This window comes from Microcaecilia unicolor, chromosome 11 (assembly GCF_901765095.1).
Source record: "Microcaecilia unicolor chromosome 11, aMicUni1.1, whole genome shotgun sequence".
Classification (NCBI taxonomy): Eukaryota; Metazoa; Chordata; class Amphibia; order Gymnophiona; family Siphonopidae; genus Microcaecilia; species Microcaecilia unicolor.
The window spans coordinates 50,827,395-50,854,115 of record NC_044041.1 but is presented as its reverse complement, the minus strand read 5'-3'; the positions used below and the strand labels follow the sequence as shown (position 1 = coordinate 50,854,115).

Below are 26,721 nucleotides of genomic sequence, written 5' to 3'. Positions count from 1 at the left end.
GGCCCTTCCCCCGTCGCTGGTGGCCCCAGCAACGAGAGAAAAGCTGCAGAGGTGGAAGAGGGTGGAGAAGGGACGTAAGAAAAAGTGAGCACTAAGAGGACTCTTGTTTGATTTCCCCATTTGTTGCCAAAATGTTTCAGAATGAGTGTGTGTCTGCTATGCATATGGGTACTATTATTTTCCTTGGTAGGAGGGTGATCATTAAGCCTGTGGGTTTTTTTTTTCTTTGTTGAAAATATATTGGATTGTATGGAGTAGGGGGGGGGTCGTGTCTGGTTGAGGGTTATGCCCTCGATTTCCCACCCTGTGGCTCTCCATTGGGTACGGAGAGCTATGGGCTGGTGAAGGTGTATTGATTGGGTGTGTGGGAGGGTCAGGATGAGGAGGGAGGAAGGGGGGTGGGTTGTGGATTCCATTGATGAAGACAGTCAGGGTGCTGTTTTGTGCTAATATTATTCTGTCATTTGCTACCTAACATTTTTGGTTGAATGACAGCACTTAAGCTGTTAAGTTATAATGTTAAAGGTCTTAAGTCCCCCCTACAAATGTTCTTCTCTTTTTAGGGAACTGTTGAGAGCTCAAACGTGGTTTGTTTACAGGAAACACATCTTCTGAAACAACGCAAGAGGCTACTGACACACCCTCGCTACCTATTTACTTCGCTTCTGATGTTCACGGGCAGAAGAAGCTAGGGGTAGCCATTTTATTTCATGAATCTTTATCTGTTCAGTTGATCAGTGCTAGGCAAGATCCTGATGGTCGTTTCCTTTTTTTACATGTGCTGCTTGACCAGACGGCAGTTACTGTTGCTTCGATTTACACCCCCAATGAACATCAGGATCTCTTCTTTGCTCAGCTTCAGTCCATGGTAGGCTTCTTTTGGCAGGCGATTTTATGTTTTAACTTTTTTATTGATGGTATGTTATATTACACACGAGTATCCATAAACGTACATATAATGTAAGGTAAATAGTCACAAGAACAGATACAAAAGAAAATGCAACGTCATCAAACTTTTAACCCCACTATTTCTCAGATAAACTATTCAGTCAACTCCCATCGCTATTCTCTTCAACCTCCCCCCAACCCCTTTGTGCATGAATATCTTCATAACTAGAGTTACATAGATTATAAACATCCTATTTAACCACACCTCTGCAATGTCTTCAACATCAATTTCTACTATAATCTTCCACCCCCCACCCCAAACCTCCCCCCTTCAGTATCGGTTCTATTAACCCAAGAGCAAGAATTTTCTCCGTAGCTCCAGTGCCTATACCTTCTCTCCCTATTCCACTCATCCTCAGTAACTTATCCCAGTGTATTCAAGACCTGACTTCGTGCCTGTGGGGATATTCTATTCAAATAGGCCCCCCAAACTCTAATGAATATCTGCCTGCGTTTCGGTATGTACCGGGCATCACGCAATTCGCATAACATAAGCTTGTGGAGTCGATTCCACCAATACCAGTATGATGGTGCTCTGTCTGAAACCCAATGGTTTAAGATGCATTTTTTCCCCAGGATGCAGGCCTTACTAAGAAAAAATCTTTTTCCTCTTGGGGGCCCTGATCCCATATTGCAACCGAACTGAACATCATCCGTTCAAAGGGAAAATCCACCTGACTTCGCAGAACCCAAGTCATAAACCGGTAGAGAGCTGTCCAGAACACCCTAATGCTTCTGCATTGCCACATCCCATGAAAGAGAGATGCATTACTCATTGCACATTTTGGGCATGCATCCACCTCTATTATTCCCGCATGCCATGCCTGTCTAGCAGAAAAGAAAGCTCTATGTATGGTTCTGAAGTGGCACTCCTGTAACTCAGCATTATGGACCACCAGCGTGTTCCCCTTAAGCGCTGCCAATATTCTCCCTCCCAGCTCCTGACTCCACCGCTCTGAAACCTCCTTAACTCTCTTTTAGGTCTGTACTCCCCCAATGCTTTATGGAACCACGACACCGAGACTTGCCCAACTGCATCCCCAGTTAAAAATTCTCTTATTTGTGTTCCAAATTCCCGCAATAAACTCGTAGTGGGAAGCCCATGATAGTAATGTGAGAGCTGGTGATAAGCTAGTAACGTCAACAGCCCCCCAAGCGCATCGCCTTGCAAATTCTAAGTATGGGAGTAATTTTCCACCTTCCTGTATAAAGTTCTCCAAGAGAGTTACTCCATTCTGTTCTAAATCTCAAAATATTTTATTTTCTCTTCCTGGTGAGAACTCCACATTACCAGTCACAGGTAACAAAACACTGCTCTCTGGGTTCTGCCCCCAAAATCGCAATATATCCCACCATAAAAACCACAAAGGCTTTAGTAGAACACTGTCCTTTATCTGTTTTGGGATGGTACTTGATTTGGCATGTAACAAATAGTTAAGATGCCAGGGGCCAAAATGGGCTTTTTCCAGGGTTATGTCCGTGTATGTTGCCGTACCTAAAACCCAATCTCTTAGGTGCCTTAACAAACATGCTTGATTATATTCCCGCATATCTGGCATACCCAACCCTCCATTTACCCGAGTCCCACTAACATGTCTCCATTTCATTTTTGGCTTTTTGCCTGCCCAACAGAAATGGGCTACCAGCCCCTGTAGTACCTTCAGATCTTTTTTCAGCAGCCAAATTGGTATAGATTATAATACGTATAACCATTTCGGGAACACTATCATACAGTAAAGATGCACTCGGCCCATGAAAGACAATGGCAAGGAGATCCATGTGGACAATTTCCCCTTAATGTCTTTTAACAACTGGGGGACATTATACATATATAATTGCGCTGGGTTCATTGGTAACTGAATGCCCAAATACTTAAAGGCCCTCGTCGCCCAGCACAAGGGAAACTGATCCCACCCCTCTCTCTTGACCCTTGGACTCGTCATGGCTTCTGATTTCGCTAAGTTCAGTTTAAATCCAGCGAAGACGCCATACTCCCGTATACTTTCCATGAGATACCCCAAGGAACTCTTCGGATCCTGTACTAACACCAGAAGATCGTCTGCGAATTCTGCAGTTTTGAACACCTGATCTCGAATTTGCACTCCATTTATATCTACATTATTGCTTATCTCCCTTAGTAATGGGTCAAGTGTTAAAACAAATAAAAGCGGGGAGAGAAGGCAGCCCTGCCGGGTTCCTCTTCTGATGGAGAACCACTCCGAGAACATACCACTGATGCTTACTCAGGCCTTAGGATCATTATATAAGGTTTTAACTGCCTGTACAAAAAACCCTGTCAACTCCATAGGCCTCGAGCGTTGCAAATAAAAATCCCCAGTCTACCCTGTCGAAAGCCTTTTCGGCATCGAAGCTGATTAACAATGCTGACATGTCATCCATCCGCATCTTTTCTAATGCTACTAGTATCCTTCTCATGTTCTTTGCAATCTTCCTCCCCCTTACAAATCCCACTTGAGATTCCTCTATCAAAGAGGGAAGATACCTAGCTAAACGATTTGCCAATATCTTAGCCAAGAATTTTGTTTCCGAGCTCAACAATGATATGGGGCGATACGATTCTGGGTACTGTGCCGCTTTACCTGGCTTCAACAGGACCGATATATGATTTTGATTCAAGTAGGTTGGCATATATCCACGCTGGATGATGAGGTTAAAAACTTCAGTCAACACCGGACTGACTTCATTCTGTAACAACTTATAAAACTCATTACTCAGGCCATCCAGTCCCGGAGTCTTTCCCAAGGAGCTCTGTTTAAGCACCCAAAGCACCTCATCTAAAGTGATGTTTGCATTCAACACCCGTAGTTCATCAGCTGACAACTTCGGCAGATCTACACTTGAAAGGTAGGCCTCACTAGGTGTAGCAATCCCTGCTTGTGGAGTATATAATTTTTCAAAACACGTTTTAAAAATTAATACACTATCCATGTGTATTAATGCCCACTGTTTATCTGATAAGGTAAGAACTTTGCAGGAACCTACCCTCCTATTTATTAACCTTGCCAGAAACCTCCCTCCTTATTGGAAAACTTATATAACTGATGCTTATAGTGTGCTAGGGATGTCTGGACTTTTTGGTGCAACAACTCATTAAGAGCCTGTTGTGACTCTAGTAATTGGGTCCGAATGTTCTGCAAATTTTCACGGCTGTATTGCCGCCTCAGAAGTGTCACTCACTTCTCCAGCCGGAGTATTTCTTTGTGCCTCGCCTTTCTTTTAAAGCTGGCATATGCTATGATTTCTCCTCTGAGTACAGCTTTTGCAGTCTCCCAAAAAAGCACCGGATCCTCCCTACGAGTCTCATAATGGCCCGTATATTCCTTCCATCAATTTATTAGGTGAAGCAAAAATTGGCCATCTCGATAGAGCCAGACTGGGAAGTGCCACGCATAATCTCCCCTAGCCCCCCCCCCCCCCTCCAATTTCAGCCGCACTGCCACCCAGGCATGGTCTGATACCACTATTGGACCTATTCTGGAATGTTCCACCTGAGTAAACAGCTCTCTAGATAGTAATATGTAGTCAATACGAGACAATGTAGCGTGGGCCCTCGAAACATGTGTATAATCCCTGTCCAGTGGATTAAGTGTTCTCCACACATTCACAACATCCAGGGCCTCCACCAGTGCTGCAATTCCACTCCTTGCCCTAGACAGCTCTCTCCCCGTCGGCCTAGACCTATCCAAAGCCGGGTCCGCTACCCCATTCAGGTCTCCTCCCAGTACTATAGATCTCTCTCCCAGGCTCTGTATCCTACGAATAACTTGGGTAAAAAACAGCCTCTCATTTGTATTTGGGGCATATATGTTACATAATATCATGGGCTGCCTGTCCACCACCACTGACGCAAAGACATACCTCCCCTTACTATTCCCTACTACTTCTTTCACTTCCACGTGCATTCCTTTCCGAATCAGAATTATCACTCCTCCTTTCCCACTCACTGCCGGGGATTCAAAAATCTCTCCCACCCAGCAACGTTTCAATTTTGCGTGTTCTGTTTGTGTTAAATGAGTCTCCTGTAAGAATGCTATTGATGCTTTCTGATCATTAAGCCCTTTTAATATTTTCTGTCTTTTAATTGGCGAGTGTATACCCCCCACATTCCAGGTTACAATTTGCAATGTTGTCATACCTCCCTTACTCGACCATCATCTTTCTCTTGCAACATACCTTCATTCACACCTGGGGAATGTCCCAGCCACCACCACCCCCAGTACATCTATTATTACATACAACTCTTGGTTCCCATCTCCCTTAGCTTTCGGAGCTCCACCACATTCACACAGTCCCTGCTCACAAATTCCCAGTCTCTCTCTCCCACCCCCCGCCCAAACCTCCCACCCCTCCACATACATTACCCCTCTCATGCCACTGGGCATTGAACCCCCCACGTGCAGGGATCGATACACCCTGGTGTAATATTGAGGGGTCAAACCCTCTCACTGTCCCTCCAAAGCGAGTGTTCGTGATCCTTGCTGTTGGATCTCATTCTTGGTACTACAATTTCTTGTTCCGCAACACAACAGACTCCTCCAGGGTTGACAGAAGGTTCCACATTATTTTCTCAGTCTAGGTACCTTAAATCTCCATACATCAAGCTTCCATTCAGTTCTTTGTAAGTTCTTCTCCAATTTCAAAGGGCTAGAGTTTTTCGTCAGCAGTCCACTGCCTTGTCCTCACTCACTGCCGGGCGCCCTCGTTAATTTATCCACATAGGCCTTGGCCTCCTGCATTTTGTCAAAAAAGTGAGTTTGCCCATTGTTGATCACCTTCAGCCGCGCAGGATACAGAAGACTAAACTTGTACTTCATTCCAAACAGTTTAGAGCACAGCGGAGCAAAATCTTTTCGTGCTGCTGAAACCTTTGACGAATAGTCTTGAAAACATAAGATTTTAGCGCCCTGGTACTCCAAGGTTTTCCCCGCTCTCAAGGACTGTAAGATTTCCATCTTATGAGCGTAGTTTAGGACCTTTAGGATTGCCACTATAGGTCGCTCTGTGTTTTCTCTTCTAGGCCCCATCCTACTACTACTACTACTATTTAGCATTTCTATAGCGCTACAAGGCGTACGCAGCGCTGCACAAACATAGAAGAAAGACAGTCCCTGCTCAAAGAGCTTACAATCTAATAGACAAAAAATAAAGTAAGCAAATCAAATCAATTAATGTGTACAGGAAGGAGGAGAGGAGGGTAGGTGGAGGTGAGTGGTTACAAGTGGTTACGAGTCAAAAGCAATGTTAAAGAGGTGGGCTTTCAGTCTAGATTTAAAGGTGGCCAAGGATGGGGCAAGACGTAGGGGCTCAACAGCCTTCAGTAAGGCAGCTCATTGCATAATGAACAGCATGGCAAAAATCCATCTACACAAAAGGACCTTACAGAGACCTTGAGAATCTTTGGAGATGAAGTGCCTGGACTAAACATGCAAGCTGTAGAACACAAGAACTGTGCAGGAAATACAAACATAACAATATTAATGGTTTAGCGTCTGCTGTCTATGGAATGTTACTAGAAAAATCTGTCATTGAAGCAGAGAGCATCAGATTTTATCCAAGCTGCAGACAGAATCATAAGTAAAACAAATTGTTCTCTATGACTGTTACAGCAGTCTCAGCAAGACGCGGCGTTTCACTTTCAGCTGTCTTTGGCGAGGGGAGAGCGGGAAGTCAGCAAATCCCTTGGGCCCTCTCTATTTTCAGTCCCTCCGCTAGACTCGTGTGCAACAGCACCCCTGCCAACCAATGTTCCAGAAATTTAAAGAGATTCCTTTCCGGTAAGCTCTCAGGGAGACACACCAGTCTAAGGTTATTTCTTCCTAGAGCGGTTCTCCAGGTCTTCCACCTTCGTTTCTAACTCCATCAATCGGGTAGCCATTTTAGGTTGTTCTTTCGCCACCTTCCGAATGTCCTCCTCTGACTTCCCCAACTGCTGCTGTGCCTCATGAAGATCTGTCACCAGGGTCGCTTGTCTTTCTTCTATGCCATCTAGTTTATCCAATATCTGCTGTAATTTTTTCCCCATCGCTTGCTCCACCACTGCTTTGACTTCTTCCATTATTTCGGCAGCCCACAGCAAACTGGGCGTGGGAGAAGATGGTGCTCCTTTGTCCGCCATCTTGGACTCTCCTACCCGCGCTTTGTCTTTTACCTCCTTCCGAGTGGATTTCGACACCATCAGCCGCTTTTGTGTGTCACTGTTAACAAGCCTGTGGAGTAGATGTTTATTCGTTTCTTTTTATTCCCGGCTTTTGTCGGGAGGGACGCTGATATCGAGTGCAAGCTTTTTGGGTGTATCGGAGCAGCTGCCTCACACGACCTCACTACTCCGTTCCCCAACCGGAAGTCCCTTGGCAGGCGATTTTAATGCGACCATACAGCCTGCTATGGACAAAATGGGCTCTTCATCCACGGGAGACTTGATGCTGGCAAGGACACTGAAGAATATGGTTGACTCCCTGGGCTTGTATGATTGGCGTTTAGCCCATCCTGCAGCCCGGGATTATACTTTTTTTCTCATCCCCCCATGCTACCTATTCTCATTTGGATTATATTTTTCTAGTTAAGACTTTGCCAGATGTAGCCTGTTCCCCGGCAAATGGAAATATCACTATATTAGATCACATTCCTGTATGGGCCCTTATACTTTATCTTTTGCATGAAGTTTGTGACAGACGATGGACATTGAATAACTTGCTGTTACAGGATCAGGTTATTTGTCAATCTTTTCAAAAGTCATTGAGGCAATATTTTGACCTTAATATGGATTCAGGGCCCTCAATGGGAATAGTGTGGGATGCCTTCAAGACCGTAGCAATGGGTTTTTTCCTTCAGAAAGGTAGTATTAGAGCACGACAACAGTGGAATCGATTGTCACAGTGTATACCCCGACTGGAGACCTTGGAGGAGAGGCATAAGGCTTTCAGGGCTGTTGCTGAACTTCGGGAGTTCCAGGCACTTAGACTAGAATTGGATGTAATCCATGACAAACAATTGCAATTTGTTAACTCCTGTCTTAAGCAAAACCATTATGAATTCAGTAATAAATCTGGTAGGCTGTTGGCTATTAAAATGAAGAGGGTGAGGGCTGATCGGCATATCCTTTGAGTGAAGGACGGAAGTGGAAAGTTTTGACTAAATCTTCTCAGATTAGGGAGAGAGTTCAACATTTTTTTGAGGCACTGTATACAGCAAATCCCTGTATTGTTACACACAAGATAGATGCTTATTTGCAATCAAAGCAACTTCCAACCCTCTCTAATACCCAGATGGAGGCTCTGGATGCCCCTGTTAAAAGTCCAGCAGGTTCTCTTGGTGATTAAAAACCTACCTACTGGCAAAACTCCTGGACTGGATGGTTTTACCAACGAATTTTATAGGGCCTTTAGGGCAGACTTGGGCCCCTACCTGGCTTTGATCATAAACTCAGTCCGGGAGGGTGCCCCCATCTATGATGGAGAAGCGGGTGGCTATCATACCAAAGCCCGACAAAGATCGGACTGAGTGAAATGTGGATGGAAAGAGGGTGTAGATATATAGGGCAGTTGATGGAATTAGGCAATCAGGCCTTCCCAACATTTGAGCACGTTAGGAACACGTGGAAACTATCACAAACAATTTTTTCAGTTCTTACAGGTTCGAGACTACTACCATAAACTGGCATGGACAGCAGGCTCCCCAATACATTTTACAGCTTTAGATAAGGTGTTTCTGGTGTTGCTGGAAAGTTCTAACGGACTCTCTCAATGGTACCAGAGCACAGTTGAACACAAGAAAACGCAGCCTCTGGTCCCACTGGCAGAAGGGTGGAGTAAGGCACTGGGAGAAGAAATAACGCAGGAATGGCTGGGGGAAGCATTTGAGAACATTTCCAGGGTTACTCCTAATGCAGCATTGCAAGACATTTAATGTTGTATACTTCATAGGGTGTATATCACCCGAGGGAAGGAGATGGGATTGTGGGAGGATGAAGGGTGTACAAAATGTCAAGGGGAGGCAGGCACACTCATTCATACCTTTATGGAATGCCCGGCCCTAGCGGAATTGTGGACCCACTCCTTGGAAGTTATGAAAAAAGTCATAGGGAAGCTGTTTGAGTGGTCCTTTAGAGCTTTGTTATTGGGAGGGATGACACAACTAAGGGAAGAGGGATTATTGGAAGCGCAGAGCAGATTTGTTCTCTTGGCATCCCTCCTAGTAAAAAAGTGTATCTTGCAATTTTGGGCAGAATCAATGCCACCGCCAAATCAGTCATGGCACTATCTGATGAAAGAAATGGCAGCGTGGGTTGAACTACAATACACGTTGACGCCTACAGGCAGACAAGATATATCGAGAAATCTGGCAAAAATATTTTCAGCTATATGATAAAGAAGACCTCCCAGTAGATACGAATTCCACGGCTTAGGAGATGGAGGACGATGCGTGAGGAAGCGCAGTTGTACGAATAATATACGTGTTGCTCTGTTATAAACAATGTGATTTATGATTTATCTGTTAATTGATCAGTGGTATATCTTCAATGTTGAGTTGTTGTCCTTTTGGAGAGCATCATTCTTCAATAAAGATATTTAAAAAAAAAAAAAAAAAAAAGATTGCAATGAGTGTGCGTCCTATTGCCCTATCTCTATTCTTAATTCTGATGTTGATATTGGCTAACCGTTTGGCTGGGGTTCTTCCAGACTTGGTGCACTCAGACCGGGTGGGTTTTGTGGCTAAGCATCAAAGCTATGGACAAACATGCGATATACTGATGACTTGCTTTACACCTTTCTCAGCGGGAGAGGCTGCCCTTGTCTCTTGGGCTTGGATGCAGACAAAGCCTTTGACAGGGTTCATTGGACGTTTCTTGATAGGGTACTGTCCAGATATGGGCTTGGTCGGGTATTTCGTCACTGGATCCAAGTCGTTTATACTTCTCCAAAGGCCTGTGTTCGTATCAACGGGGGTAATTCTGCATTGTTATCCATTTAGACTATTTCTCCCAATCTCCTTATGCATCTCCCTATATTTTCCTACCATTCCTCCTATTCCTCACCTTCATTACCATACTCCATACCACTTCCCTCTACCTTTCCTTACCATCCTTCCTACTCCTTAGCCTTCCCTATCTCCTTTCTGTTTGTTATCCCATCTTAGCTTGCATTTATATCAAACCCTACAACTACTCGTTTACTACAACTAGTAATATTCTTTTCATGAATTTGTAATTGTATTTATTATGTAAGCCGCATTGAGCCTGCAACATGTGGGAAAGCAGGGGGTACAAATGTAATAATAAATAAAAATAAATAAAAATTGTTCCCTTTTACTCAAGGGACGCGTCAGGGATGCCCCTTTTCCCTGCTGTTATTTGCTTTGTTTATTGAGCCTTTGCAGTGGCAATTAGGGGTAACCCTGATATAGTTAGCATAAGGTGTGGAGATGAGAAATTTAAAATTGCACCTTTCGCTGATGATGTTCTGTTGTCACTTAGTCGCCCCTTAATATCTCTCCCAAATTTACTTAAGGAACTTAGGGCTTTCTCTGTGGTCTCCAGGTATAAACTTAACGCCTAAAAATCCGAGGGACTGGCTATTGGCTTTCCATCAGCCCTTGTAGAGACACTGAGTGCCTCCTTCCCTTTTAAATGGGTGACTAAATATCTGAAAGGTATTAATCCGCAAACGAACCTTTTCCGGAGATGGGAAGGCGGTAGAACTAGAGGGCACGATACGAGATTGAAGGGGGGCAGACTCAAGAAAAATGTCAGGAAGTATTTTTTCACGGAGAGAGTGGTGGTTGCTTGGAATGCTCTCCCGCGGGAGGTGGTGGAGAGGAAAACGGTAACGGAATTCAAACATGCGTGGGATAAACATAAAGGGATCCTGTTCCGAGGGAATGGATCCTCAGAAGCTTAGCTGAGATTAGGTGGCAGAGCTGGTGGTGGGAGGCGGGGCTGGTGGTTGGGAGGCGAGGATAGTGCTGGGCAGACTTATACGGTCTGTCCCAGAGCCGACGGTTGGGAGGCAGGGATTGTGCTGGGCAGACTTATACGGTCTGTGCCCTGAAAATGACAGATACAAATCAAGGTAAGGTATACACAAAAAGTAGCACATACGAGTTTATCTTGTTGGGCAGACTGGAAAACTCTTTTTATTGGAAAAAACTAAAAACAAATAACATACAAATCAAAAACAAGCCCCTAGCTATACACGGTCCTCCTATCTATGTACACCCCCTCCCCCTCCTCAATAGTACAGTGGAAACTGTTTATTAGAAAGACCAAAGAAAAAAACCGGACATGCAAATCAAACCCCAGGCTCCTAGCTAGACATGGTCTGCCTATCTATGTACACCCCCTCCTCAATAATACAATGGATCAACCCCCCCCCGACCCCCCCCCGACCCCCCACAACCTCTTCAGACAACTGGCACACAATCCCCTGGGAAGCATGTCCCCTCATGGCGGCTTAAGCCTCACGTGTCTCCACCACCTCGAAGCCACCCCCACCCCTTTTTCCACCCTTTCCCACTTCGCCGCTTCCTGCACCGCCCTTACCACATCCCAGCTGACTACCTCCGCCGGCCGGACCTCCTGGTACAGGGACACCCTGCAGCGCGCCATCCAGAGGCAGTACCGCAATATCACCGAAATCAGAAAGCGTGTTACCGGATCCCCGCGTCCCTCTCCACCCTCTGGGCCATACACCCAGTCCGCATAGCTGTAGTTGCGGAAACTGGGGATCTGCAGCAACGAGGAAACCCGGTCAGAGACCTGGACTGTAAATGGGCACCTCACCAGGAAATGCTCCATCGTCTCTTCAGTTCCAGCACATTCCTCCCGTGGGCACCCTCTATCCCGCACATTGCGATATTTCAAATTTCCTCGGACGTACAGTCTACCGTGAAAGGACAGCCACGCCAGGTCTTTATACTTCACCGGGATGCGGTTCGAAGCAATCAACCGTAACCCCTGCTGCATCCGTGGGGCCGGCGCGTCCCTCAGCGCCAGAGGAGCTGAGAACACCTGCGCCCGTACTCTGTCCATCCAGACCCCCCGTTGTCCTGCCTTCACCTCCCCCACCGTCAGCCCCCACACCCTCACCAATTTCACTAGGGTCTTGCAATAACTCACCCCCCCCCCGGAGCCCCCCTTCGCAGTGCCACTACCCTCCCCCCCTCCCGCCATAGGTCCCAATATCTCGGCCACCACTGCAGGACACTCCTAGCCCACCCCGGTGGCTCCCGCCCTACCGCCCTCCCCAGATTGAACTGCAGGAACAAAGCGCTGAAAAACAGGACTGGGTTTATCATGCCCACCCCCCCCTCCCTCCTAGGCAGATAGGTAACATTCCGTTTTACCGGATTCGTCCTGTTGCCCCAGAGCAGCCGGAAGAACACCCCATACAAGGCCGCGTACCGGCTCTCCGGCAGCAGGCAGATGTAACTGACGAACAGAAACAAAGGAACTAAGTGTGCCTTGATGAGCTGTACCCGCTCCCCCATGGTCATTTTCCACCCCTTCCATCTATCCACCCTCCCCTTCACTTCTTGGAGACACCTATCCCAGTTGTAGAGCCTATAATCCCCCTTCTCGAAGTATATTCCCAAGACCCGTATACGTTCCACAGCTGTAGGAAACCTACCTCCCAACTCAAATTGCAGCCCCTGATCCCCAACCCACAGGCTATTGGACTTTTGAAAATTGACCTGCGACGCTGTTGCCTGCGAGTATTCCTGGATCAGGTTCTGCAATCTACCTCCCTCCCTCTGGTCCGCTACCCACACTGTAACGTCATCTGCATACGCCACGACCCTTAACTGGTTATTGTCCCCCACCTCCACCCCTTCCAGCCCCTCCGCCCCCCCCTTCTCCAGCCGTCTTATAAAAGGGTCGATGGCGTATGCATACAACAGCGGGCTGAGTGGGCACCCCTGTCGGACCCCTGCCCCTACCTCAAACCCCTGCCCTCTCCACCCGTTAACCAGGGGAAAACACCCCGCATGCCGATAGAGTAGCTGTAATTGCTCTATCCAACCCTTCGGAAACCCATAGCGCTCCAGAATGCTCCATAGGACACCCCACTGCACTCTATCAAACGCTTTTTCCTGGTCGAGTGTTACCAACAGCCTACCATGCCCTCCCACTCTACTGCGTTCTACCCCCTCCCGCACCCACGCTGCAGCTTCCAAGACCCCTCTCCCTTTAACCCCACATGCTTGCGAGGCTGCTAGCAAATCCCCAGACACCTGCCTCATTCTCTGGAATAGCATTCGCGCGAAGATTTTTCGATCCGTATTAAGCAGTGCTATAGGCCGCCAGTTGGCCAGCATCGCCGGGTCCTTCCCCTTACTTAGTAGGATAAGAGCCGCCTCTGTCAAGGAACTAGGCAAGGAACCCTCCAACTGGGCTGCCCCCCATACCCTCACCAGGATCGGCACCAGCTGCTCCTTAAAGGCCTGGTAGAACTCAGTTGTTAGCCCATCCGGCCCCGGCGAGGTCTTCCTGTGGAGCGCCCCGATGGCTTCCTCCACCTCCTGTTCTGTCCACGGGTTCAAGAGGGCCTGAAGCTGGGGTCCCCCGTGACCTATCCCCGGGGTTCCTTCCACATAACACTCCATCTGCTCCATATCAATCTGCTGGGCTGAAAGGAACGCCGCAAAGTGGTCCCTCACTGCCCCCAGAATCCCCTCCTTGGTGTCCTGCAGGACCCCCTGTGCATCCTGCACCCCCTCCATCACCCTGCGCGCCCTCCGCTCCCGGCAGCATGCGAAGGGGTCCGGGCTACACATTTTCCCGAAGTCCCGCTCATACACCAAGGAGGTGTAGCGGTTGTACTGTACCTGCTCCAGGAGTGCTTGGAGATCATGTATTTCTTCCTCCCTCCCCCCTTGTGAAATCAATGTGTCCCTCTTTTTCTTTATTGCCATGCCCAACTTTGTCCTTTCCCTCCCCTCCCTTCTCGCCTGTCTGAGAAAGAATCCCCGCGTTCGTCTTTTCACTGTATCCCACCACTCCCCCAATGACTGAAATGCCCCCTGCACTGACACCTGATCTTCCAAAAACCGGCGGTAATCCTCCCGCACCTGCTCGCTACCTAACCACTTTAAATTTAGTCGCCATAACCCCCTCCCTGGCCTCTGCGCTGCCGCCCCCCCCCACCTGAAGGAGGACCATGTGGTGGTCTGAAAAGTCCACGTCCACGGTTCGTGGACCCCCCAGACAAACCCCCTTCTTTACCAGGAATCTATCGATTCTACTTTTACACTGCCCTCGAAAGAACGTGAACCCCTCCTGTTCCTCACAGAAGGCCACATGCGCGTCTACCAGCTCCGCCTCCCGCATGATCCCTGCCAGCCTCACCCCGTCATAGCCCACCTGTACCGATCGTCCCCCACTATCCTTTTTCCGCAATATGGTGTTAAAATCTCCCCCCCAGACTACTTGGCGCGAAGTGTATAGGTAGGGCTTGATCTTCCCAAAGAGGAGCACCCTTTCCTTCTTGCTTTGGGGCCCGTACACATTCACCACCCTCAGTGCTCTATCCTCCCAAATCGCATCCACAACAAGACATCTCCCCACCCCCAGCTCCACCACTCGCTGAATATTCACCCGGTGGGACTTAAATAAGATCCCCACCCCACCATACCTCTCCCCCGCCAACCCCCACACCGAGGGACCCCACTTCCAGGCCCGCCTTGCCCGCCTGATCACCTCAATGGACCGCAGCCGAGTCTCCTGGAGCAGGAAGCAATCTGCTTGGACCCTCGCGAACCAGTCATACGCTAAACCCTGCTTCTTCGGAGAGGCGATGCTGGCCACATTCAGCGTGGCAAATGTCAACACTAAGCCTGCCATCCTCATTGCGAGTCACGGGTCTGCTCACTCCCAACTTCTTTCCTTATCTCCTGGGATACCCCCTTCTTACCCTGAAGCAGGTCCTCTGCTATGCGGTCTACATCATCCCCTGCCAGATCCCCCTCCCCCCCCTGCAGCCGTCCTGTCTGCACCTTCCCCCCCCCCCTCCCCCTTTCTTCCTTCCTTTCTTCTTTGCTCTATCCGGACCCACCCCCTGATCCCTCCCTCTCCCCTCTTCACCCCCGCCCCCTACCTCCTCCTCCAAGTCCTCCACCTCCCCCAAGTCCTCTAAGTCCTCCAGATCCTCCTCTAGCTCCACTCTGTCCCCCCAAGCCTGCACTTGGCCTTCACCACCTGCCCGGCCCCCTCAGCTTTCCTCTTACTCCCCTTTCCCCTCCCTCCCTCCCTTCCCTCTTCCTCCTCCCTCACCCCTCCCCCTCCCCCCAGAGCCTTCCCGCCCTTCTTCCTACCACCAGTACCCTCCTCCAGTGCTTCCTCATATTTCCGTTTGCCCTCTCCAATCCCCCCTGCCGCCCCCCTCTTCCTCCATTAACTCCACCTCTTCTCCTTCCCCCTGTTCTTCCTCCTCCCTCCCAACCTCCCTATCCTCCTCCTCCTCCTCCAACACCTGAAATCTGTTCCCCCCCCTCTTCCCCTGCAGCGACCCCTCCCTGCCCACCCCTACTTTCCCCTCCCCTCCGAAACTTCCCTTTCCTCTGTGGCACTTGTACCCACTCCCCCTCTCCCCCCTGCTCCACTCCTGACCCAGCCCCCTGCCGCCCCCCCTCCTGCATCCCCTCCTTCTCCCCCCCTTGCCCCTCCCTGCCTATCACCCCCTGCCCTATCCCCTCCTCCATTACCCCCCCTCCCCGTCCCTTCCCCCACATATCCCACTCGTTATGGGCCGCCCTAGGGCAGTTCCGATATGCATGGCCTAACCCGCCGCAGAGGTTGCACCTGATCGCGGTGCAGTCCTCTGTGGCATGCTGATCCCCGCATCTTCCACACTTTACCACTGGGCATGACATGCTGAAGTGCCTAAACGAACCACATCTGAAGCACTGCCGCGGCTGCCCCTTGTAAAAGCACAGTATCCTGTCACGACCGATAAAGGCAGCCGAAGGAATGTGCTGGACCACATGGCTCTCCTGTCTCAATTTGACCAGGGCTCCCCAACCTCCTGCCCAAACCCTGCTTGGATCCGGTAACTTTGTAAGTGGGGATCTCAGCTCCGCGTACCTCTGTAGCCAGTAGGCTAAATCTGCCCCAGAGATAGACTCATTTCTCACGAGCAGGGTGATCTGCACCAGGTCCGGCTTGCTGACTGGAATGGCCCTGAGGTCCCGCCACTCCCCCTTTCCCCTCACCCCCTCGTACCTTTCCCAGAATATTTCCATCCCCCTCTGGGTCATGAAGCTCAAGTCATATTCTGGGATGTTGATGGGGTGTATACACGCGTAAAAGTCCTCGGGTATAAACCCCATCCCCATCACCAGCCTCAAGACCCGATCCCTGGAGGGCATTGCCCCCTCCCCTATCCATTTGAGCTGTACCACATTTTGCCGCTTAGGCAGCTGTCCACCCCCTGTCCCCGCTCCCCCCCAACCCCTCCCTGGGCCCTCAAAACCACCCGATCTCCCCCCCTCCCTCCTTCCCCCTCCCTGGACTACTGCCGCAAAGGACTTGGACCCCAGCCCCCACCGCCCCCCCTCCACACTTGTTCCAGCCCTTCCCTCTGCCTCCCCCCCCTTCTGTCCCTCTGCCCCTCCCCTCATCCCTCTCCCTTCCTCAATATCCACCGCCCCCTCCCCCTCCCGTTGTCCCCCGTCCCCTTCCCTCTCAGACAAACATCCAGCAACGTCCATAGTCAGTTCTGCGGCTTGGGCTGCCTCCAACTGATTGTCCTGCCCATCTCCACTTCCTGGAACGTCCCTGCTCGTCCCTGCCACTGCAGGCTCCAGCCTCTGGGCTAATCGCCTCCTCTCCTCTGTCTCCTGGCGATACTCTGGCACCTGCCCAGTCAGGTCTGCAGCTGGCGATACCAGACTCCCTGCTCGCTCTGCCCCCGAACTCCCTCCAACCTCCGGCACCAGGGGCGAAGCCTCCGGAACTCCGCCGCTCCCCTTGGCTCCTCGCTCCCAGCCGTCCTGCTGGCAGGTCTGCTCCACCACCCGCTGCACATCTGTTAGACTTGCCATGTCCACTTCTGTAGTCAACGAAAGTCTCTCAATAATCGGGTTACTTCCCCCTTGCTTCTGGTGCAGTCCCTCCTGCGTTCTCCCAATGGCTGGCGCTTCCCGGGGGCATGGCTTGTCTGTTCCTGATTCCGCCACAGGCTGGCTGTTAGCACCCCCCGATTTCACCTCTTGTAATGGACAGCTGGTCAAATGAGCTCCCAGCTGCTGCCCGCTCCTATTCCTCTCTCTCCGACCCCTCTCCTGTAAACCGCCAGCTACTCCATGCTCAGGGAAGACCTCCCCTGCTCCCGGACTTCGTGGGCGGGGCTTCTCCAGATGCCATGCTGCTTCGGTTTCCACTTCAGTCATTGCAGACCCAGCCAAAAATACCGGAGTCTGCCTCTGCTGACCCTTTTCCAACAGGGCCTCCTTCATGGCAACTGTCTCTGCTGTTTGCACAACTGCAGGTAAGCCCTCTGAGACTTCGACCACCACCTCTGTAGAAAACAGGCTGCTACCTGCGTCTCCCTCTGCTGCCTCCATTATCTGGAGTTTTGAAAAGTTACTGAGTTCTGTCCTCCCCTCCACAGGTAGGATCTCTACTCCAGCCCCCACCTCAGAGCCATGTCCTGCCGCTGCCTCCTTATCCTCTGGCTGCTGGGTAAGTGCTCTAGACTGTGTTGCCAACTGTCTCATGTATTTTAAAGTGGGGTCACCTCTGAACCCAGACAACTCTTTTGAGTCTAATGCTGCTGAAGACACTGAAGCTTGCTGCAACTGTAGTGTTCCTGAACCCCCAGACTGTGGTATTGAAGCCATCCTTTCTCGGTTAACATAGAGCTCCCTCAAAGGATTCACAGAGCCCTTTTTTAAACAGTTCAACAAGTGTTCTTTTTTCCCCAACAACTTTGATATCCGGGCTTCCTCTTTAACATACATTTGTCTGTGCTCCGCTGGGGCAAATTTACACATAGTTCTTGCCATTTTCAGACGTTTTCCTAGCTCCACTACTTCTTTTTCCACCAGCTTAATTCGTCTTACAATATTTACCACACTACTTGCTGGATCATCAGGGTCATAGCTCACTTCAAGGAACTCCTCATCTGACGATCCACTCTCCTCACTCTCACTCTCAGCTGCCTCCAGCAAAGGCTTCTGGCAAACTTCCATCGCCTCTTCCTTCTCTCTTCCTTGGAAGCGCCCTTCTGGGGCCTGTACTATCTTCCTCCCCCCTCCACTGTCTTCTCGCTTACCTTCCGCAAGCTGGGCCATGGAGGGGGAAATGCTCTGGTGGCCTCCACTGGGCTGCTTCTCCCTTCGGTCCACTGGACTCCTTTCCCTTCTCCCGGTAGTCAAACCAGGGAGAGAGCCACTCCTTTCGGCCTTCTGGTCCCGGGCCCCAGGAGGCCCCATAGCCTGGGACTTTCCTGAGGCCTTCTCCCCAGGGACCCTCCTCATCTTTGGGGAGGGAGCTAGGTCTCACTCCCTTTCCACTGGAAGTCAGCAGAGCTCTCTAAAACACCTCCTTCCTCCTCAGCAGACTGGATGGACCATGCAGGTCTTTTTCTGCCGTCATCTACTATGTTACTATGTTATTTGTTATCTTGGTGTAAATTTGTCTAAAACTGTTGATGCTATATTTCAGGCTAACTATCCAGCTCTTCTCCGTGAAATCTCCCGGGATTTGGACAGGTGGTCTTCATTGGACCTTTCTTGATTTGGTAGAATAGCCACTCTTAAGATGAACATTTTACCTTGTTTCTAGTATCTTTTTCAGGTGTTACCGTTATAGCTCCCTAGATCTTTTTTGATAGGATCGTTTGATCAGGTTTATATGGAATAATAAAAGACCAAGGCTCCCTCGGGCCTCACTATACAAGGGTAAGCGTTTTGGAGGCTTGGCAGTTCCAAACTTGTTTTGGTATTACAGAGTTGCCCAGGCTCGAGCAGCTATCGAGTGGTTCCATGCATCCCCCTCTAGATCTTTTTGGAATATATGGTAGGGGCCCGTCCATTAAAACACCTTATCTAGCTGCCTAGTAAGTATTGTTCTGTGTCGCCGGACCTGTGTCCCTCAATTCTTACTACTTTTCACTATTGGGACTCCTTGTTTATTAACTCTAGCTATGTTATCTCGGCACACACCCATTGTAGGAAATCCTTTGTTCCCTCTGGGGATGGGTGAGGATGTTTTTTCTCGTTGGGCGCGATTGGGAATGAGTACTTGGGGTCAGCTTTTTGAAGATGAAGATTGTATATCTTTTGCATCCCTAGTAGCTTGGGATGTCAATCTAGTCCTCAGATGTCTTACTTTACCCTCATTTGAACTTCTGCATCAAACTTCTCTAAAATTCCTCACCTGGAAAGCGTTTTTTCTCATCACAATTACTTCAGCTTGATATACCAGTGAAATAGACTTTAGTTTTCTATCTGCCATACACCCAAATTCTGGATAATAAAGTATTACTCTGAACTCACCCTAAGTTTTTACCTAAGGTGGTATCTGATTTCCATCTTAATCAACCTTTAGTACTTTCAGTGTATTATCCACCTCCATAACATTAATCTGAGAAGGAGTCAATATGAACTTTGGACTACAAACGACTTTTGCAATGCACATCTGATCCAGAGAGACCATCCCAACTATTTCTATTGATCCAAAGCGCAGGAATTATCCAGTGTCTAAAAGAATCTTATCCTGGGTTGCAGACTGTATTTCTTTTTGTTATGAGCAAATACATCACTAACACTATAAGTAACAGCTCACTACTTACACAAAATGGCAACTACTAGACCACATTTGTGTACAGCGTCTGCTCAGGACATCTGTAGTGCAGATACTTGGTTCACGATTCATACGTTTAGCAGACATTATTGTTTAGATCACTCTGGTTATTCCAATTCTGTTTTTGCACATTCAATATTAAATTCTTCTTTATGATGCTTCAACTCATCACCTCCTCCCTTTTGTCTTGTTGGTTGCTCAAGGTAAAATTATGTATCATACCTGATAATTTTCTTTCCATTAATCATAGCTGATCAATCCATAGACTGGTGGGTTGTGTCCATCTACCAGCAGGTGGAGATAGAGAGCAAACTTTTGCCTCCCTATATGTGGTCATATGCTGCCGGAAACTCCTCAGTATGTCGATATCAAAGCTCCATCCGCAGGACTCAGCACTTAGAGAATTACACCCACGAAGGGACACTCTGCCCAGCTCACCACCGCCGAAACGGGGGAGGGGAATTAACCCAGCTCATCCCCACACAAGTGGGGAAGGGGAATCCGTCCAGCTCATCCCCGCGGAGCGGGGGAGGGACACCACACCCGCCGATGCGGGGGGATCTGGCTTATCCTGCAACCGCAACCGCGGGAGGAGCTGACTGACCCTAACACCGCCGAAGCGGGAGGGGTACAAAGCTGCCCTACAGCCGCACGAAGCGGGAGGGAGTGCCGGCAGAATTTAAATCTCAATCCAGCCCCGTAAAACGGAGGGGAGAGGAATGCAGCAGCTCACTGTAACACAAACTCGTCTCAACTCTTGAAGAATCCAAGTGAAAAAACTTGAACACGAAGTCTTTCTGAAGTAACTGAAGACTAAACTTGAACCTGAAATGCAACCAGAATAAAAACAGTACAGATATCTGGGAGGGGCTATGGATTGATCAGCTATGATTAATGGAAAGAAAATTATCAGGTATGATACATAATTTTACCTTCCATATCATCAAGCTGATCAATCCATAGACTGGTGGGATGTACCGAAGCAGTACTCACCCAGGGCGGGACATTGAAATCCCTGACCTCAACACTGAAGCTCCAAACCGGGCCTCCGCCCGTGCAGCCACAGTCAAGCGGTAATGCTTGGAGAATGTATGAGCCGCTGCAATGGCTTCCTTGACCCATCTTGCCACTGTAGGCTTAGCAGCCTGCAGACCCTTACGAGGACCTGCAAACAGGACAAACAGATGATCCGATTTCCGGAACTCATTGGTCACTTCCAAGTATCTGATGATGACTCGTCTCACATCCAGATATTTAAGAGCAGAGTACTCCTCTGGGTAGTCCTCCCTACAAAAGGAAGGGAGACAGAGCTGCTGATTCACATGGAAGCGAGAAACAATCTTGGGCAGGAAGGAAGGCACTGTGCGAATAGTCACTCCTGCCTCAGTGAACTGCAGAAAGGGCTCTCGACATGAGAGCGCCTGGAGCTCGGAAACTCTTCTGGCTGAAGTGATAGCCACCAAAAAGACTGCTTTCAACGTCAGGTCTTTCAGAGATGCCCTCGACAAGGGTTCAAAAGGCGGCTTCTGCAATGCTCTTAGCACCAGGTTGAGATTCCACGCAGGCACCACTGAGTGCAGAGGAGGGCGCAGGTGCTTAACTCCCTTGAGAAAGCGCACCACATCTGGCTGCGAAGCCAGGGAAGCACCCTTCAGGCGGCCCCTGAAGCAAGCCAGAGCCGCTACCTGGACTTTAAGGGAACTGAGCGACAGGCCTTTCTCCAGACCTTCCTGCAGGAACGCCAACACTGAAGAAATTAGAGCAGTGAAGGGAGAAAGTGAGCCTGCTTCACACCACGCTGCAAATATACGCCAAACCCTGGCGTAAGCAGTAGAAGTAGAGCGCTTCCTCGCTCTCAGCATAGTGGCGATGACCTTGTCTGAGAAGCCCTTCTTTCTCAGACGCTGCCGCTCAATAGCCAGGCCGTAAGACCAAAGGGGGAGGGATCCTCCATCACCACGGGACCCTGATGTAACAGGCCCTGCTCCACTGGCAGCCGCAGAGGATAGTCGACTGAGAGCCTGATCAAGTCCGCATACCAGGGACGTCTGGGCCAATCCGGACCCACCAGGATTACCCTGCCGAGATGCTTTGCCACCCGGTCTAGCACCCTGCCCAACATGGGCCAGGGCGGGAACACATAGAGAAGCTCTTGAGTCGGCCACTGTTGGAGAAGAGCATCTACTCTCAGGGATCGAGGGTCCCGTCCTCTGCTGAAAAAGCGCGGCACTTGGCAATTGGCTGATGACGCCATCAGATCTAGGCTCGGCTGGCCCCAGCGCTTCGTGATGTCCAAGAACGCCTGAGCAGATAGCTGCCACTCTCCGGGCTCCAAGGTATGGCGACTGAGAAAGTCCGCCTTGACATTCATGACTCCGGCAATGTGGGCCGCTGACAGCTGCTCCAGGTTCGCTTCTGCCCACTGGCATAGATTCATAGCCTCCTTGGCTAGAGGGGCGCTCTTGGTACCTCCCTGGCGGTTGACATAGGCCACAGCCGTGGCATTGTCCGACAGGACCCGTACCGGCTTCAACACCAGTACCGGGATGAACTCCAAAAGCGCCAACCGAATGGCTCTGAGTTCCAGGAGGTTGATAGACCACTTTGCCTCTGCAGGAGACCAGAGCCCCTGCGCTGTCCTTCCCAAGCAGTGGGCTCCCCAGCCCGACAAAGAGGCGTCCGTCGTGACGACAATCCACTCCGGGGTCACCAGAGGCATTCCCGCAGACAACTTGTCTGTCTACATCCACCAGCTCAGCGCCTTGCGCACTGCTGGGTCCAAGGGAAGGCGCACAGCATAATCCTCCGACATCGGAGTCCAGCGCTGCAGCAGAGATTGTTGTAGTGGTCTCATATGAGCCTTGGCCCAGGGCACTACTTCCATCGTGGCCGTCATAGAGCCCAACAGCTGCACATAGTCCCAAGCCCGAAGAGGAGAGGCTACTAGGAACTGGTCCACCTGAGCCTGAAGCTTGACAATCCGATTGTCTGGCAGGAACACTCTGCCCACTTGGGTGTCGAATCGAACTCCCAGATACTCCAGGGACTGAGTCGGGCGCAGCTGGCTTTTCTCCCAGTTGATGATCCATCCCAGGGAGCTCAAAAGAGCAACTACCCGGTCCACAGCTTTGCCGCACTCTGCATAAGAGGGGGCTCGGATCAACCAGTCGTCCAGATAAGGATGGACTTGTACTCCTTCCTTTCGCAGGAAGGCCGCGATGACCACCATTACTTTGGAAAAGGTCCGCGGAGCAGTAGCCAACCCGAACGGGAGGGCTCTGAACTGGAAGTGTCGGCCCAGGACTGCAAAACGCAGAAAGCGTTGATGAGGAGGCCAGATGGGAATATGCAAGTACGCTTCCTTGATGTCCAAGGATGCCAGGTACTCCCCTGCCTTCACTGCCGCTATAACAGAGCGGAGAGTCTCCATGCGAAAGTGCCGCACTTTCAAGGCCCGATTGACCCCTTTGAGGTCGAGGATAGGCCGGACAGAACCTCCTTTCTTTGGTACCACAAAGTAAATGGAGTAACGCCCCTTGCCAAGCTGACTTTCTGGCACCGGAACGACCGCACCCAGGCGGATCAGATTGTCCAAAGTCTGCTGCACTGCCACAGCTTTGACCGGAGACTTGCAGGGAGAGAGTACAAACCCGTCTCTTAAGGGTCGGCAGAACTCTAGCTTGTAGCCGTCTCTGATGACTTCCAGCACCCAAGCGTCTGAAGTTATTGTGGTCCACTCGCCCAGAAACGAGGACAGCCGTCCTCCAATCTGCACTGGGGCGTGGACCAAGGCCCCGTCATTGGGTACGAGACCCTGGGGGAGGACCGGAGGGAGCACCTCCGGGACGGCGGTCTCTGCGAAAGGAATGCTGCTTGGGGGAGAAATTCCTCTTAAAGGAAGAGGGGGCAGAGGAACCCGACCTGCCCGGGCGGTACCGACGGGCTTCCTGAAACCGTCCTCTGGAGGTACCGGGACGAGTACTAGCCCGAGCCCTGACCTCTGGTAACTTCTTGCCCTTAGACGTGCCGAGATCGGTCACGATTTTGTCCAGCTCGACCCCAAAGAGCAGCTTGCCTTTAAAAGGCAATCTAGCCAGGCGGGATTTAGAGGCGTGGTCAGCAGACCAATGTTTCTGCCAAAGCCACCGCCGCGCAGAGATTGTCTGAGCCATGGCTTTAGCTGAGGCCCTCAAGACATCATACAGCAAGTCTGCCAAATAGGCTAAGCCCGATTCCAGGGCCGGCCAATCAGCCCTCAAGGAATGATCCGAGGGGGAAGCCCGCTGCACCATAGTCAGGCACGCCCTGGCCACATAGGAGCCGCAAACTGAGGCCTGCAAACTTAAAGCAGCCGCCTCAAAGGACGACCTTAAGGCCGCCTCCAATCTTCTGTCTTGGGCGTCCTTTAGGGCCGTGCCACCTTCCACCGGCAACGCCGTTTTCTTAGTCACCACAGTGATTAAAGAATCCACGGTAGGCCACAGATAGGCCTCACGTTCACTTTCAGTCAAAGGATAGAGGCGGGACATAGCCCTAGCCACTTTAAGGCTCGCTTCAGGGACATCCCATTGAGCCGAAATTAAGGTGTGCATTGCATCATGCACGTGGAAGGTTCTAGGCGGGCGCTTCGTCCCCAGCATAATGGCAGAGCCAACAGGGGCTGAGAGAGAGACGTCCTCCGGAGAGGAAATCTTCAAAGTGTCCATGGCCTGTATCAACAGGTTGGGCAAATCCTCTGAGCTAAAAAGCCGCGCTGCAGAGGGGTCATCCGCTCCATCCGAGCGGGGATCCGTCTCCTCCAAGGAATCCGCAAAGGACCGTTGGGAGAACTCAGATACGCTGCCCTCATCTACATCGGAGGAGACAAAGTCCTCCAAGGCCTGGGAATCAACCCGAGGGCGTTTACCTCTGGGAACCTCAACCTCTTTACCAGACGAGGGAGCAGGGGCAGCGTTTGCATAAGGAAGGCCTGATGCAGCAGCAAAACAAACTCGGGGGAGAAACCCCCCAGACTGTGCACTTCCGCAGCCTGGGCTACAGCCCTAGACGCACCCTCAACCGGCGCTCGCAAGAGCGGGGGAGAGACATGCTGCGCATCCAAAATGGCGTCCGGCGCGACACTCCGCGAAGGAGCCGCGCGGGAAGAACGGCGCTTAACTTTAGCCACTTTTGTGCCGTCGCCCAAATTAAGGGCGTTCATGGCATTAATGTCTCCAACCTCAAGGGCGGCCCAAGAAGAAGCCGTCCGAGCCGCGTGGCCGGCCAAGATGGCGGAGGCGAGGAGCGGGGGATGGGCGTTTATGGCGGGAAAAACCGCCACGCCGGAGGAAGGACCGGGGCATTCATCGGTCACGAAACTGTCACCCAACAAGGGCGAATCAGGCTTTAAGACCCCCGCATCCCCTCTAGAAGCGCTCAAGCGATCCGGGGAGCGACTCTTTGCGCCCTCGCCCTCCGACGCCATATGCCACGAGGAGAAGAATCGGGGAACCCCCTGCCCGCTATAAAAAGGTAAAAATTACCTGCTTGCCGCTCCGAGCTGTAACGACCTGGTGTCCCAGTGAGTAGCTGCAATAAACGTTTAAATAAACGTCGAAATAAACGCCTTTAAGGACGTTCAAAAATTTTTTTATTTTTTTTTTTAACGGAGCCAGTGGGAGGGGGGAGAAAAGGAGGGACCTGGCACCACCAGGTTTGCACTTGCTCAAAAGAGCCCTCAACCCCAGGCACTCAACAAAACCTAAGAATTAGGCTTGGAGGCCTAGCCAGAGCTGCTGCTGTGTGTGACCACCACCTGCTGAGATAGAGAACATACTGAGGAGTTTCCGGCAGCACATGACCACATATAGGGAGGCAAAAGTTTGCTCTCTATCTCCACCTGCTGGTAGATGGACACAACCCACCAGTCTATGGATTGATCAGCTTGATGATATGGAATGTGTATTTCTATTGGTATGTCTGCATAAATGTCATGAATATGACTTTACACTTCCGTTTTTCTATATTCATGATTGGTGATTCTTCTATCACATTATTGCAACCTAAAGCTTGGAAGTCACCACTAGAGTAGCTGAAATATCACCACTGCCCTGGGAGAAAATATATTTGCATACCGGTAACGGTTGTTCTCAGTGGACAGTGGGATTATTTCAGCCACACATCCCACCCTCCCTTTCCTGAGCTGAAGCACGCTTGGTACAAACTAAGTATGGAACGTACTGGGATTACTATTTACACTACCTGCCTTAGGCGGGAATTCCCACACATGCGTTTTTTAAAAGTCTCTCTCAAGACTGTCAGCTTGGAATCTCTCTCTGGTTCAGCAGTCATCTGCTGACATCACTATTTGTGTGGCTGAAGTATCCCACTGTCCACGGAGAACCATTACAGCTATGCAACTATATTTTCTCTGGAGTTGCCTCCGTACTCTGGAATGCACTCCCTGAAAGTCTTCACTTAACATAAATCTATCTCTACTTCAGGAAGCAGGTGAAAGCTTTGCTCTTCAACCAGGCCTTTAATGGAAGAAGTAACTAACTTGCTAGACACACACACAAGAACTAACACTGTAACACTGGCTACATATACTGTAGCAGGACATGCTTATCTAACCTTACCCTAGCCTGACTACACTTTTCTGACTTCAAGTGAAACTTATTTTCTAACTCCTGTTATTCTATCTTATCTATTTATATGTTCCATCTTGCTTACATCCTATGCTGTTTTATTGCTTATTGTGTGACACTGTAATGTAGCATACTATACCATATCTTGTACTGTTATTTGAATATTTTTACTGCTGTAACTGTCTATTGCCTATGTTTGACTTATTCTTGTAGAATTTCTTCAAAAAGGCGATAAGTAAACCCTAATAAATAAATAAATAATCCTAACCCTAATAAAAAACAAATATGTGTGTAGGAAGGGGAGAGTGAACCAAGGTTGTAGAAGTG

At 50.0% G+C, this 26,721-nt stretch overlaps 1 protein-coding gene across 3 annotated transcripts in view; it reads right to left on the bottom strand.

The window, feature by feature from the left end:
* EP400 (E1A binding protein p400) overlaps positions 1 to 26,721 on the bottom strand; it is a 401,921-nt gene that overhangs the window by 240,671 nt on the left and 134,529 nt on the right. The gene's annotated exons all lie outside the window — the stretch shown is intronic.